Source organism: Botryllus schlosseri, chromosome 4, assembly GCF_051294905.1.
Source record: "Botryllus schlosseri isolate E-star chromosome 4, Bs_hap1, whole genome shotgun sequence".
NCBI classification, from domain to species: domain Eukaryota; kingdom Metazoa; phylum Chordata; class Ascidiacea; order Stolidobranchia; family Styelidae; genus Botryllus; species Botryllus schlosseri.
Window position 1 is genome coordinate 27,241,954 of NC_137239.1, and position 12,436 is coordinate 27,254,389.

The 12,436-nt window shown below is 34.1% G+C and overlaps 1 long non-coding RNA gene across 1 annotated transcript in view; it reads left to right on the plus strand.

The window, feature by feature from the left end:
- Positions 1-1,001, plus strand: part of LOC145437667 (uncharacterized) — a 1,977-nt gene extending 976 nt beyond the window's left edge. The window contains exon 2 of the long non-coding RNA XR_013914707.1: positions 633-1,001. This is a non-coding gene — a long non-coding RNA (uncharacterized LOC145437667). The remainder of the gene's footprint in view (positions 1-632) is intronic.
- The last annotated feature ends 11,435 nt before the right edge of the window (positions 1,002-12,436 follow it).

Sequence of the window (12,436 nt, forward strand, 5' to 3'; positions counted from 1 at the left end):
GCTATTGGAGCCTTTTCAAATAGAATACGCAGTACGATTATCGATGGTGGATGCAAAACAATCCTAATTCTCAACAAATTTTAATTGTCTCGGAATCATACCTATTGCGATATCAACTCTCCGCATTTTGTTGTATTTAGGGCTATTGCACAAGCTATCTCTAATATGCTGCAATATAGACAGGTTCAAACTTGTCTAGGGTATTCACTTCCCGTCAACTAGCTTTTCAAGACGCATTAATAAGCGCGCGTATTTAATTACCTAATCGTTGGATGAATATTCCTGGCAGGCATAGATGTCCCCAGGGAACCGAGCTAACTTCGCTTCTATTCTTTTTACATTGTTTGCAAAGCACGGGTATTTTGTGATTCCATTAGACTTCAATGGTTCTAGAATACTAAATTAATGAGAGTTGAATAAACCGTCAATTAATTTAGCATAAAGCATATGATATTCATATTACTTAGAGCTTACGTCGTTGAACAACCCTGATATGATCATACAGCGAAAGTATAGCCCTAAATAGCGGTAATATCTCCCAAGCATAAAAATAACGTGGTCGGAATGTACGTTTATTGCAAATTTATCTCTAAACAGAATGATCTGTAGCTTGTCGCATTCGAATTACTGAGCAGAATTGACATAGAACTATTAAGCAAAGCTGAAACATCTTCACTTCAGTTATCATTCCCTTGAGACTACTAGTTATAGCAGAGGCAGACAAACTGTGATTTGCGGTTGTAGCACTTCAATGATTTCATGTGCGTTTCGCCATTTTGTTAAAGAAGTTTAACCTGATTATATATTAATGCATTTATAGCGTATTAGCAATATGCGAATGGTGGCTGTGGCGCTACAGGGTTCAAAATTAGCAATTGAACTCTCGAATTGAACCTGATCATCAATCAATGACATATCATTGTGCTCAACGCTATTTTTATGTGGTTCACTGATTCACAACTTTTACTGATCCACAAAGCACTTACGTTAGTCTTAAAACCTTCGCTGAACCACAAATTTTCGCTGAGTCATAAAACAAAAAATCTGGCAAAATATACATTCAACTACACATCTAATACTTTACTATAGTACAGGGGTGGGCAGAGCTGCTTCATGCGCGAGTCGCATATCAAAAATCTTATCTTTAAAAGAACCACAACACAAAAATCCAACATATGGATTTATGACGTCACAAGGAAATGTAGGCTATCGAATGAAATTTATTATTGTGTGATGATAGGATGTGCAATTGTGCATACACGAGGGTTCTAATTCCAATCTAATTTGGAAAAACTATGTAGCTCTAAGTCAAATTCTAATCTAGTTCTATTCAACCTGTTTCAGTTACACACGCTTTTCAGAGACACTGCGAGCTTCACGGATTTTTAAATTTTCAAAATTATGATTGATCGATAAATATGTTACTATTTATCACTTGTATAAATATCACTGTGATATCAATCCAAGCTTATGCGGCTTAGTAATAATTGGTTGTTTAGCAAAATCAATATTATGCTCAAATTATATCAGATATCGCATTGAATATAGCTAATCAAATTTTTATTACATATTAGTAGCTGCAGTCGGATTTCAACATAACGACCAATTCCGATGCACATGCTACGTTTCGAAACGACTACATTACTATTCGATAGCTGGACATATCAGTATTGTCTTCTAATGACTCGAGTCATTACAATCCTGCTAATGGATTTCTAATTTAAACTTTGACTTGGACTTATCGATCAAGTAGGTAGTGGGGGTACCTGGTTTTGTTACCAGCCTCGAGGCTATATTCTTTGGCAGCGATGAGGCTATTTATGTTCATCGCTCAGCACTTGACTATGGCGATGTGTATTTAGCACTATGTATTGATAATTACTTGCTTCCGAGAAATAAATAACAATAATTATTCGTTAGATGATACTTTCCACAGATATTCTATTATGTGTTTTGAGACTACAGCGAGTCGATAATATTAATGCGTACACTTTCAAGAAATAAGGACGTTGCTAACATTCAGATTTTGCGTAAATTTCGCGTGATCAACTATGTACGATTTTTGTGTATTTCAGACTATGTATGTTCATGTTCACGAAGACTGCGGTATCGCATGGATAAATGCATCATCGCTAATAAATTACTTGAATGCGACTCGATAACATTTATCCCTTGTAACGTACTCAAACATGATTTTAGGTGTATTGAAGACTATTTATGTTCCTGAGATCTTTGATAGCGCAATGATTCGGTATGATTTCTATATTATTCCACTCTCGTTATTGGACTGCGGTGTGACGCTGAACCTATCTCGATGCCCGGGCTTCCGCATTAACTTTTTTCGATTTCTTCTGCCTTATGTAGATTTAACATAAGGAAAGTTATTTCACTCATAAAATTTGAAATACGTATTTGCTCAAGTTAAAGCCATAACGCTTGGAGTGAAATTTTACGAGGTTTTCGTTAATATTCAACTGGGCTAATTTCGAAATGTAAATTGAAAAACTCAAATATCGCATAGTAGGACTTCGCAAATTTTCGATATATTTTTGCCATTTTTTCATGGTGACAAGCCATTCGGAACGGTGAAATGCATTATAGGAAATAGATGAAACTGGTTCAATTCATCAAGACCCCTGAAAAAAGTACATTGGATTTCAACATTTTATTAGCAGGTAGTCGAAATACCACAAACTGGGCTAACCTTCGGAGTTGTTAAGTAAAGAAGTACTCGTACTTCTTCGGAGTACCCAATACTCTCAAGTCCTTATTATATTGGAGTGCTTCAACTTCATGATAGTTATAGTATTAAGCAGAAATATACCTGGAGTACTAATGTTTTACTTACTAGGAAATGACTACTTCTGTCTTATTTTAAAGGATTCCTCGCTCGACGCGAAATTTTATTAGGTTTTGAATAATATCCAACATGTAGGTTCGCTTTGAAGGGTACTTCGTAAAACTCAAATATTGTACAGTGAGAGTTCGCAAATTCTCGATGTATTTTTTGGTATTTTTATTGCGGTAAGTCATTCTGCAGCGCGAAAATGCATCGTAGGATATAGATGAAACTGACACCGCTCACCAAGACCACTGGACCAATGAAAAAAGTACATTTCAACATTTTAGTAGCAGTAAATTCCTAGTAAAGTATAAGAAGTGATGATTTCCGAGTGAGTTAAAAAGTAAGTATTGAAGGTATAGTTTGGTCGAAAACCGAAAACTCTGAAATAGAAGTAGATGCAGTGTAAAAAGTTAATCACTTGATTAAGTATAGCGCAAGCGAACCAAACCTATACTTGAGTACTCCAAAATGTACAAGTACTTCGCTATGGACTCCCTCCACGTAAAAAGTGACTAGGTTTTAGACTACTTTATCGGTACTTGACAGTTTCAGTTTTAGATAAAATTTGGAATAAAAAACTAGCTCATTCACTCACTTGGAAATCTTTTCTTTAACCTGTACTTGAGCGTAGCAAGTAAATCTCATTTATTATTAATTCTACACGTACACTTGACCATATTTTATGACTTACATAATTACTTTTCACTATATTTGAAGTCAAGTCTGTCAAATAGCAGTATATGTTACGATGATCTTATATTCGTTCTGTTTGATCATCTTGGCTAACGATATTCACGCGGCGAGCTCTCCAGTGATAGCCTTGGGACTTGGAACAGTGTTATATGACATCATAGCGACACGAGGTTACGACAGTTTAGAATTAGCTACCTTACGACACCAAATTTCGTTAGTTCATCTCCACCTTCAAATATTGTGTTATACAAATATTGTGTATACGCAACAAATACATATATGGCTTTGTTGTTGCAATCTTCAAAAAAAAAAGTACTTCCCTCAGTAAGCAATTTCTCGTAGGCTATGCATATGCATACAAACGAGGACAGTTACATCAATGAGTGGTACCTTGTTGTATTAAGTAGCTAGTAATTAGTGCATGTAAGTCCGCAGCTACTGTTCAAGACCTTTCCGCGTTTTTGCCAAGCATCCTCGTAGGGACAGACAGTCCCAATCAGCTAATGTAAGTGTGTGTGTGTGTAGGCCTATGTATGTATGAGGGGTCTTATGCCGGTTGACGAATGAAGTTGGCCGTCTATTCTATTCCGAAATAATCAAGTTAGTGGTTTTTAACAGGACCTGACCTCATAGAAACTTCAGTAGAATAACTTATAACTCCTCATGTTTACTCAAGTAAATCTAATTTGATAATCATGTACTGAATCTTAATTTTCAAACGAGTTCAAATTTAACTCTAACTTATGAGATTAAATATAATAACTTTTCACGTTGCAGCGTATTTTACAGCATGAGCCAAGTGATTTCACAATTAACACAAGATAATTAAATGAATTTTTAGAGGATTATAAGATATTCGTGTCATCCTCCTTCGTATATCATAAAAGAATACCTACTGCAGTCGATTTGTAATTATTTGCGCTGTGTTTGATCAACTCAATCATGTTGCAGTGTTTTAATAACGAAACTCTTTTACAGCATAAGCCAAATAATTTCATAATAAACCAAGCTAATTGAATGAATTTACTCAAATGTAGTATGCCGCGCTGATAAGATTAATTATAATATACTTATCGTGCTACAGTGATTTTTCAATAACGAAACTCTTTTACAGCTCAAGCTAAGTAATTTCATAATAAGCATAAAATACCCGGTGTCGTTCATTTGTACTTATTTGCAGTCGATATTGTTTATATCTAATTCAGTCTTAGTTTGGTTATTGAGCCCATAAGGAATTTTCACTTCATTATGATCCGTAAGTACTAATTGATGATACATCCTCTTTTCAGCTTGAAGATGTGAACTATAAAATGTTGTATACCGCGCTGATGAGATTAATTATAACATACTTATCATGTTACAGTGGTTTTTCAATAACTAAACTCATTTACAGCATAAGCAGAGTAATTTCATAATAAACATAAAATAACTGCTGTCGATGATTTGTACTAATTTGTGGCGTGTACAATTAACTCAAGCAGCTCTAAAACATAGGAAGCAGGGCGATGGGTATTCGTTGAGTTGAATAAACATAAAAAATATTTCCGCGCCCTACTAAACCTAATTATTCCTAACCCTACAACCAAGAAGGGCGCGGAAATATTTTTTATGTTTATTCAACTCAACGAATACCCATCGCCCTGCTTCCTATGTTTTAGAGCTGCTTGAGTTAATTGTACACGCCACAAATTAGTACAAATCATCGACAGCAGTTATTTTATGTTTATTATGAAATTACTCTGCTTATGCTGTAAATGAGTTTAGTTATTGAAAAACCACTGTAACATGATAAGTATGTTATAATTAATCTCATCAGCGCGGTATACAACATTTTATAGTTCACATCTTCAAGCTGAAAAGAGGATGTATCATCAATTAGTACTTACGGATCATAATGAAGTGAAAATTCCTTATGGGCTCAATAACCAAACTAAGACTGAATTAGATATAAACAATATCGACTGCAAATAAGTACAAATGAACGACACCGGGTATTTTATGCTTATTATGAAATTACTTAGCTTGAGCTGTAAAAGAGTTTCGTTATTGAAAAATCACTGTAGCACGATAAGTATATTATAATTAATCTTATCAGCGCGGCATACTACATTTGAGTAAATTCATTCAATTAGCTTGGTTTATTATGAAATTATTTGGCTTATGCTGTAAAAGAGTTTCGTTATTAAAACACTGCAACATGATTGAGTTGATCAAACACAGCGCAAATAATTACAAATCGACTGCAGTAGGTATTCTTTTATGATATACGAAGGAGGATGACACGAATATCTTATAATCCTCTAAAAATTCATTTAATTATCTTGTGTTAATTGTGAAATCACTTGGCTCATGCTGTAAAATACGCTGCAACGTGAAAAGTTATTATATTTAATCTCATAAGTTAGAGTTAAATTTGAACTCGTTTGAAAATTAAGATTCAGTACATGATTATCAAATTAGATTTACTTGAGTAAACATGAGGAGTTATAAGTTATTCTACTGAAGTTTCTATGAGGTCAGGTCCTGTTAAAAACCACTAACTTGATTATTTCGGAATAGAATAGACGGCCAACTTCATTCGTCAACCGGCATAAGACCCCTCATACATACATAGGCCTACACACACACACACTTACATTAGCTGATTGGGACTGTCTGTCCCTACGAGGATGCTTGGCAAAAACGCGGAAAGGTCTTGAACAGTAGCTGCGGACTTACATGCACTAATTACTAGCTACTTAATACAACAAGGTACCACTCATTGATGTAACTGTCCTCGTTTGTATGCATATGCATAGCCTACGAGAAATTGCTTACTGAGGGAAGTACTTTTTTTTTTGAAGATTGCAACAACAAAGCCATATATGTATTTGTTGCGTATACACAATATTTGTATAACACAATATTTGAAGGTGGAGATGAACTAACGAAATTTGGTGTCGTAAGGTAGCTAATTCTAAACTGTCGTAACCTCGTGTCGCTATGATGTCATATAACACTGTTCCAAGTCCCAAGGCTATCACTGGAGAGCTCGCCGCGTGAATATCGTTAGCCAAGATGATCAAACAGAACGAATATAAGATCATCGTAACATATACTGCTATTTGACAGACTTGACTTCAAATATAGTGAAAAGTAATTATGTAAGTCATAAAATATGGTCAAGTGTACGTGTAGAATTAATAATAAATGAGATTTACTTGCTACGCTCAAGTACAGGTTAAAGAAGAGATTTCCAAGTGAGTGAATGAGCTAGTTTTTTATTCCAAATTTTATCTAAAACTGAAACTGTCAAGTACCGATAAAGTAGTCTAAAACCTAGTCACTTTTTACGTGGAGGGAGTCCATAGCGAAGTACTTGTACATTTTGGAGTACTCAAGTATAGGTTTGGTTCGCTTGCGCTATACTTAATCAAGTGATTAACTTTTTACACTGCATCTACTTCTATTTCAGAGTTTTCGGTTTTCGACCAAACTATACCTTCAATACTTACTTTTTAACTCACTCGGAAATCATCACTTCTTATACTTTACTAGGAATTTACTGCTACTAAAATGTTGAAATGTACTTTTTTCATTGGTCCAGTGGTCTTGGTGAGCGGTGTCAGTTTCATCTATATCCTACGATGCATTTTCGCGCTGCAGAATGACTTACCGCAATAAAAATACCAAAAAATACATCGAGAATTTGCGAACTCTCACTGTACAATATTTGAGTTTTACGAAGTACCCTTCAAAGCGAACCTACATGTTGGATATTATTCAAAACCTAATAAAATTTCGCGTCGAGCGAGGAATCCTTTAAAATAAGACAGAAGTAGTCATTTCCTAGTAAGTAAAACATTAGTACTCCAGGTATATTTCTGCTTAATACTATAACTATCATGAAGTTGAAGCACTCCAATATAATAAGGACTTGAGAGTATTGGGTACTCCGAAGAAGTACGAGTACTTCTTTACTTAACAACTCCGAAGGTTAGCCCAGTTTGTGGTATTTCGACTACCTGCTAATAAAATGTTGAAATCCAATGTACTTTTTTCAGGGGTCTTGATGAATTGAACCAGTTTCATCTATTTCCTATAATGCATTTCACCGTTCCGAATGGCTTGTCACCATGAAAAAATGGCAAAAATATATCGAAAATTTGCGAAGTCCTACTATGCGATATTTGAGTTTTTCAATTTACATTTCGAAATTAGCCCAGTTGAATATTAACGAAAACCTCGTAAAATTTCACTCCAAGCGTTATGGCTTTAACTTGAGCAAATACGTATTTCAAATTTTATGAGTGAAATAACTTTCCTTATGTTAAATCTACATAAGGCAGAAGAAATCGAAAAAAGTTAATGCGGAAGCCCGGGCATCGAGATAGGTTCAGCGTCACACCGCAGTCCAATAACGAGAGTGGAATAATATAGAAATCATACCGAATCATTGCGCTATCAAAGATCTCAGGAACATAAATAGTCTTCAATACACCTAAAATCATGTTTGAGTACGTTACAAGGGATAAATGTTATCGAGTCGCATTCAAGTAATTTATTAGCGATGATGCATTTATCCATGCGATACCGCAGTCTTCGTGAACATGAACATACATAGTCTGAAATACACAAAAATCGTACATAGTTGATCACGCGAAATTTACGCAAAATCTGAATGTTAGCAACGTCCTTATTTCTTGAAAGTGTACGCATTAATATTATCGACTCGCTGTAGTCTCAAAACACATAATAGAATATCTGTGGAAAGTATCATCTAACGAATAATTATTGTTATTTATTTCTCGGAAGCAAGTAATTATCAATACATAGTGCTAAATACACATCGCCATAGTCAAGTGCTGAGCGATGAACATAAATAGCCTCATCGCTGCCAAAGAATATAGCCTCGAGGCTGGTAACAAAACCAGGTACCCCCACTACCTACTTGATCGATAAGTCCAAGTCAAAGTTTAAATTAGAAATCCATTAGCAGGATTGTAATGACTCGAGTCATTAGAAGACAATACTGATATGTCCAGCTATCGAATAGTAATGTAGTCGTTTCGAAAACGTAGCATGTGCATCGGAATTGGTCGTTATGTTGAAATCCGACTGCAGCTACTAATATGTAATAAAAATTTGATTAGCTATATTCAATGCGATATCTGATATAATTTGAGCATAATATTGATTTTGCTAAACAACCAATTATTACTAAGCCGCATAAGCTTGGATTGATATCACAGTGATATTTATACAAGTGATAAATAGTAACATATTTATCGATCAATCATAATTTTGAAAATTTAAAAATCCGTGAAGCTCGCAGTGTCTCTGAAAAGCGTGTGTAACTGAAACAGGTTGAATAGAACTAGATTAGAATTTGACTTAGAGCTACATAGTTTTTCCAAATTAGATTGGAATTAGAACCCTCGTGTATGCACAATTGCACATCCTATCATCACACAATAATAAATTTCATTCGATAGCCTACATTTCCTTGTGACGTCATAAATCCATATGTTGGATTTTTGTGTTGTGGTTCTTTTAAAGATAAGATTTTTGATATGCGACTCGCGCATGAAGCAGCTCTGCCCACCCCTGTACTATAGTAAAGTATTAGATGTGTAGTTGAATGTATATTTTGCCAGATTTTTTGTTTTATGACTCAGCGAAAATTTGTGGTTCAGCGAAGGTTTTAAGACTAACGTAAGTGCTTTGTGGATCAGTAAAAGTTGTGAATCAGTGAACCACATAAAAATAGCGTTGAGCACAATGATATGTCATTGATTGATGATCAGGTTCAATTCGAGAGTTCAATTGCTAATTTTGAACCCTGTAGCGCCACAGCCACCATTCGCATATTGCTAATACGCTATAAATGCATTAATATATAATCAGGTTAAACTTCTTTAACAAAATGGCGAAACGCACATGAAATCATTGAAGTGCTACAACCGCAAATCACAGTTTGTCTGCCTCTGCTATAACTAGTAGTCTCAAGGGAATGATAACTGAAGTGAAGATGTTTCAGCTTTGCTTAATAGTTCTATGTCAATTCTGCTCAGTAATTCGAATGCGACAAGCTACAGATCATTCTGTTTAGAGATAAATTTGCAATAAACGTACATTCCGACCACGTTATTTTTATGCTTGGGAGATATTACCGCTATTTAGGGCTATACTTTCGCTGTATGATCATATCAGGGTTGTTCAACGACGTAAGCTCTAAGTAATATGAATATCATATGCTTTATGCTAAATTAATTGACGGTTTATTCAACTCTCATTAATTTAGTATTCTAGAACCATTGAAGTCTAATGGAATCACAAAATACCCGTGCTTTGCAAACAATGTAAAAAGAATAGAAGCGAAGTTAGCTCGGTTCCCTGGGGACATCTATGCCTGCCAGGAATATTCATCCAACGATTAGGTAATTAAATACGCGCGCTTATTAATGCGTCTTGAAAAGCTAGTTGACGGGAAGTGAATACCCTAGACAAGTTTGAACCTGTCTATATTGCAGCATATTAGAGATAGCTTGTGCAATAGCCCTAAATACAACAAAATGCGGAGAGTTGATATCGCAATAGGTATGATTCCGAGACAATTAAAATTTGTTGAGAATTAGGATTGTTTTGCATCCACCATCGATAATCGTACTGCGTATTCTATTTGAAAAGGCTCCAATAGCATAGCCAGCATCAGCATTCTGGAAACTTGCATTAGCTTATTTTTTAATAATCATTGAAATCCTGTAGATTATATTAGTGAACGTATTTTATACAAGCGAATTATTTTCATCAACAACACAAGATAATTGATAATTTAACAAAAAATTGATACGATATTCACAAAGCAACAATATTATTAGAATAATCAGTGATAGTGAAACAATAACAACACAAGAAAATGGCTAATTTAACTCAAAATCATAAGATATTCATAATATTAGTCAATTTTTTGTTAATTTTATTTTGGTTTGTGTCTCATTAATACTGTAAAATGATAGCGTTTTGTAGTGCATACGGTAAGGTACTGCGACACTATCCATCGACAAAGAATGTATTCAGTTAATTCCCTATAGAGGCCAGCTGTTTCTAATATTATCATACAAATACATATACATATGTTGCAAGTGGTATTCAGAGTCCATGCTGTTGTATCATATGAATTTTGAAAGTAAATTGAGAGAGACACATCATATGTTTGCACGTACTACATAAAGAAATTAAGCTACAATATAGCGTTCGCGTTGAGTATAAGTGTGACGGTGAAGATATGGCGTCAGACATTTCACAATGGGTTAACAAACACGGTAGCTGGATCGTAACTGGTCTTATTCACAATATACATTTGAGTACACATTTAACACATTACTATAGTACAGGGTGGACAGATCTGCTTCATGCGCGACTTGCATATCAAACAATCTCATCTCATCACAAAAAATTCAAAATACGAATTTATGACGTCACAATGAAATGTTGATTATTGAATGAAGTTTAATATTGTGTAATGATACGATGCACTTTCATGAGAGTTGCGAGGTGTTGGAATGTTGTGTTGCTCTAATTCTAATTAAACTTGGAGCTTGCTGTACAAAAGATGTTCACCGTTATAAGCTACAATGACTTCAATGAATAATGAAAAAATATTATTAATAATAATTATTATTATTCCAAAGTTAGAACCAAAGTAATATTATTTAAAAAATGGAATATTTTAAACATATTTAAATCATGTTTTGGTGCTTATAACAACGTAAGCTGAATATTTTCATCAACAACACGAAATAATTGCTAATTTCGCAATGATAACATATTCACAACAAAACAACGCGTAGAGCTCCCTTGAGATCCTGACATACTTTCTCGACATTTACTAATCGTTCAGAACAACGCATAGAGCTCCCTTGAGATCCTGGCACACTTTCTCGATATTAGAATCCCTTTTTAGATTTGCGATGTAAAAGCAATACCAGTTTCGCATACATGAGCATATGATTGCGAATAAACCGAAAATTGTTTTATTAAAATTCAAATCATGTAGATTATAACAGTGAACGTCTTTTGTACAAACTAATTCATCAACAACACAAGATAATCGATAATTTAACTAAAATCAATAAGATATTTACAAAGCAACAATATTATTAAAAAGATGTTCACCGTTATAAGCGACAATGATTTCAATGAATAATGAAAACAATATAATAATTATTATTCCAAAGTTAGAACCAATGTAATAATATTTTTAAAAAATGGAATATTTAAAACATATTAAAATCATGTTTTGGTTCTCTAACAACGTGGGCTGATTTTTTTCATCAACATGAGATACTTGCTATTTTCACGATTATTAGATATTCACAATATTAGCCAAATTTTATATTATTACTTTGTGAGATTTATTTCAATTATTTTTAATAATCATTGAAATCATATAGATTATAACAGTGAACGTATTCAAACGAATTCATAAACAATATTATTAAAATTATTTTTAATAATCATTGAAATCATGTACCAGTTCATCGGGTCAATACGATCTATTATGACGTATATATCATTAGCAGTAATCTTTGACATATTCAATCTACAGCGTACAGCGAATAATCATGTAATAAATATTACACGTTATATATTGCCTTGCACTTGCTTCAACTGCAATAACAAAGGCAATCAACGCAATATTGACGTAATCATATCTCAGCGTTACTAAAGTAATCAACTAGGTATATGATGTAATCATTACTGAACATGCTTCAACTGCAATACGCAATCATAATGACGTAAATATTTCTCAGTGTTATTGGACTGGAACTAGACGCAATCATGACGTAATCATATCTCAGCATTACTGGAACTAAACAATCACGCTCTCGAAATAACTAAAGTAATCAACTCCGC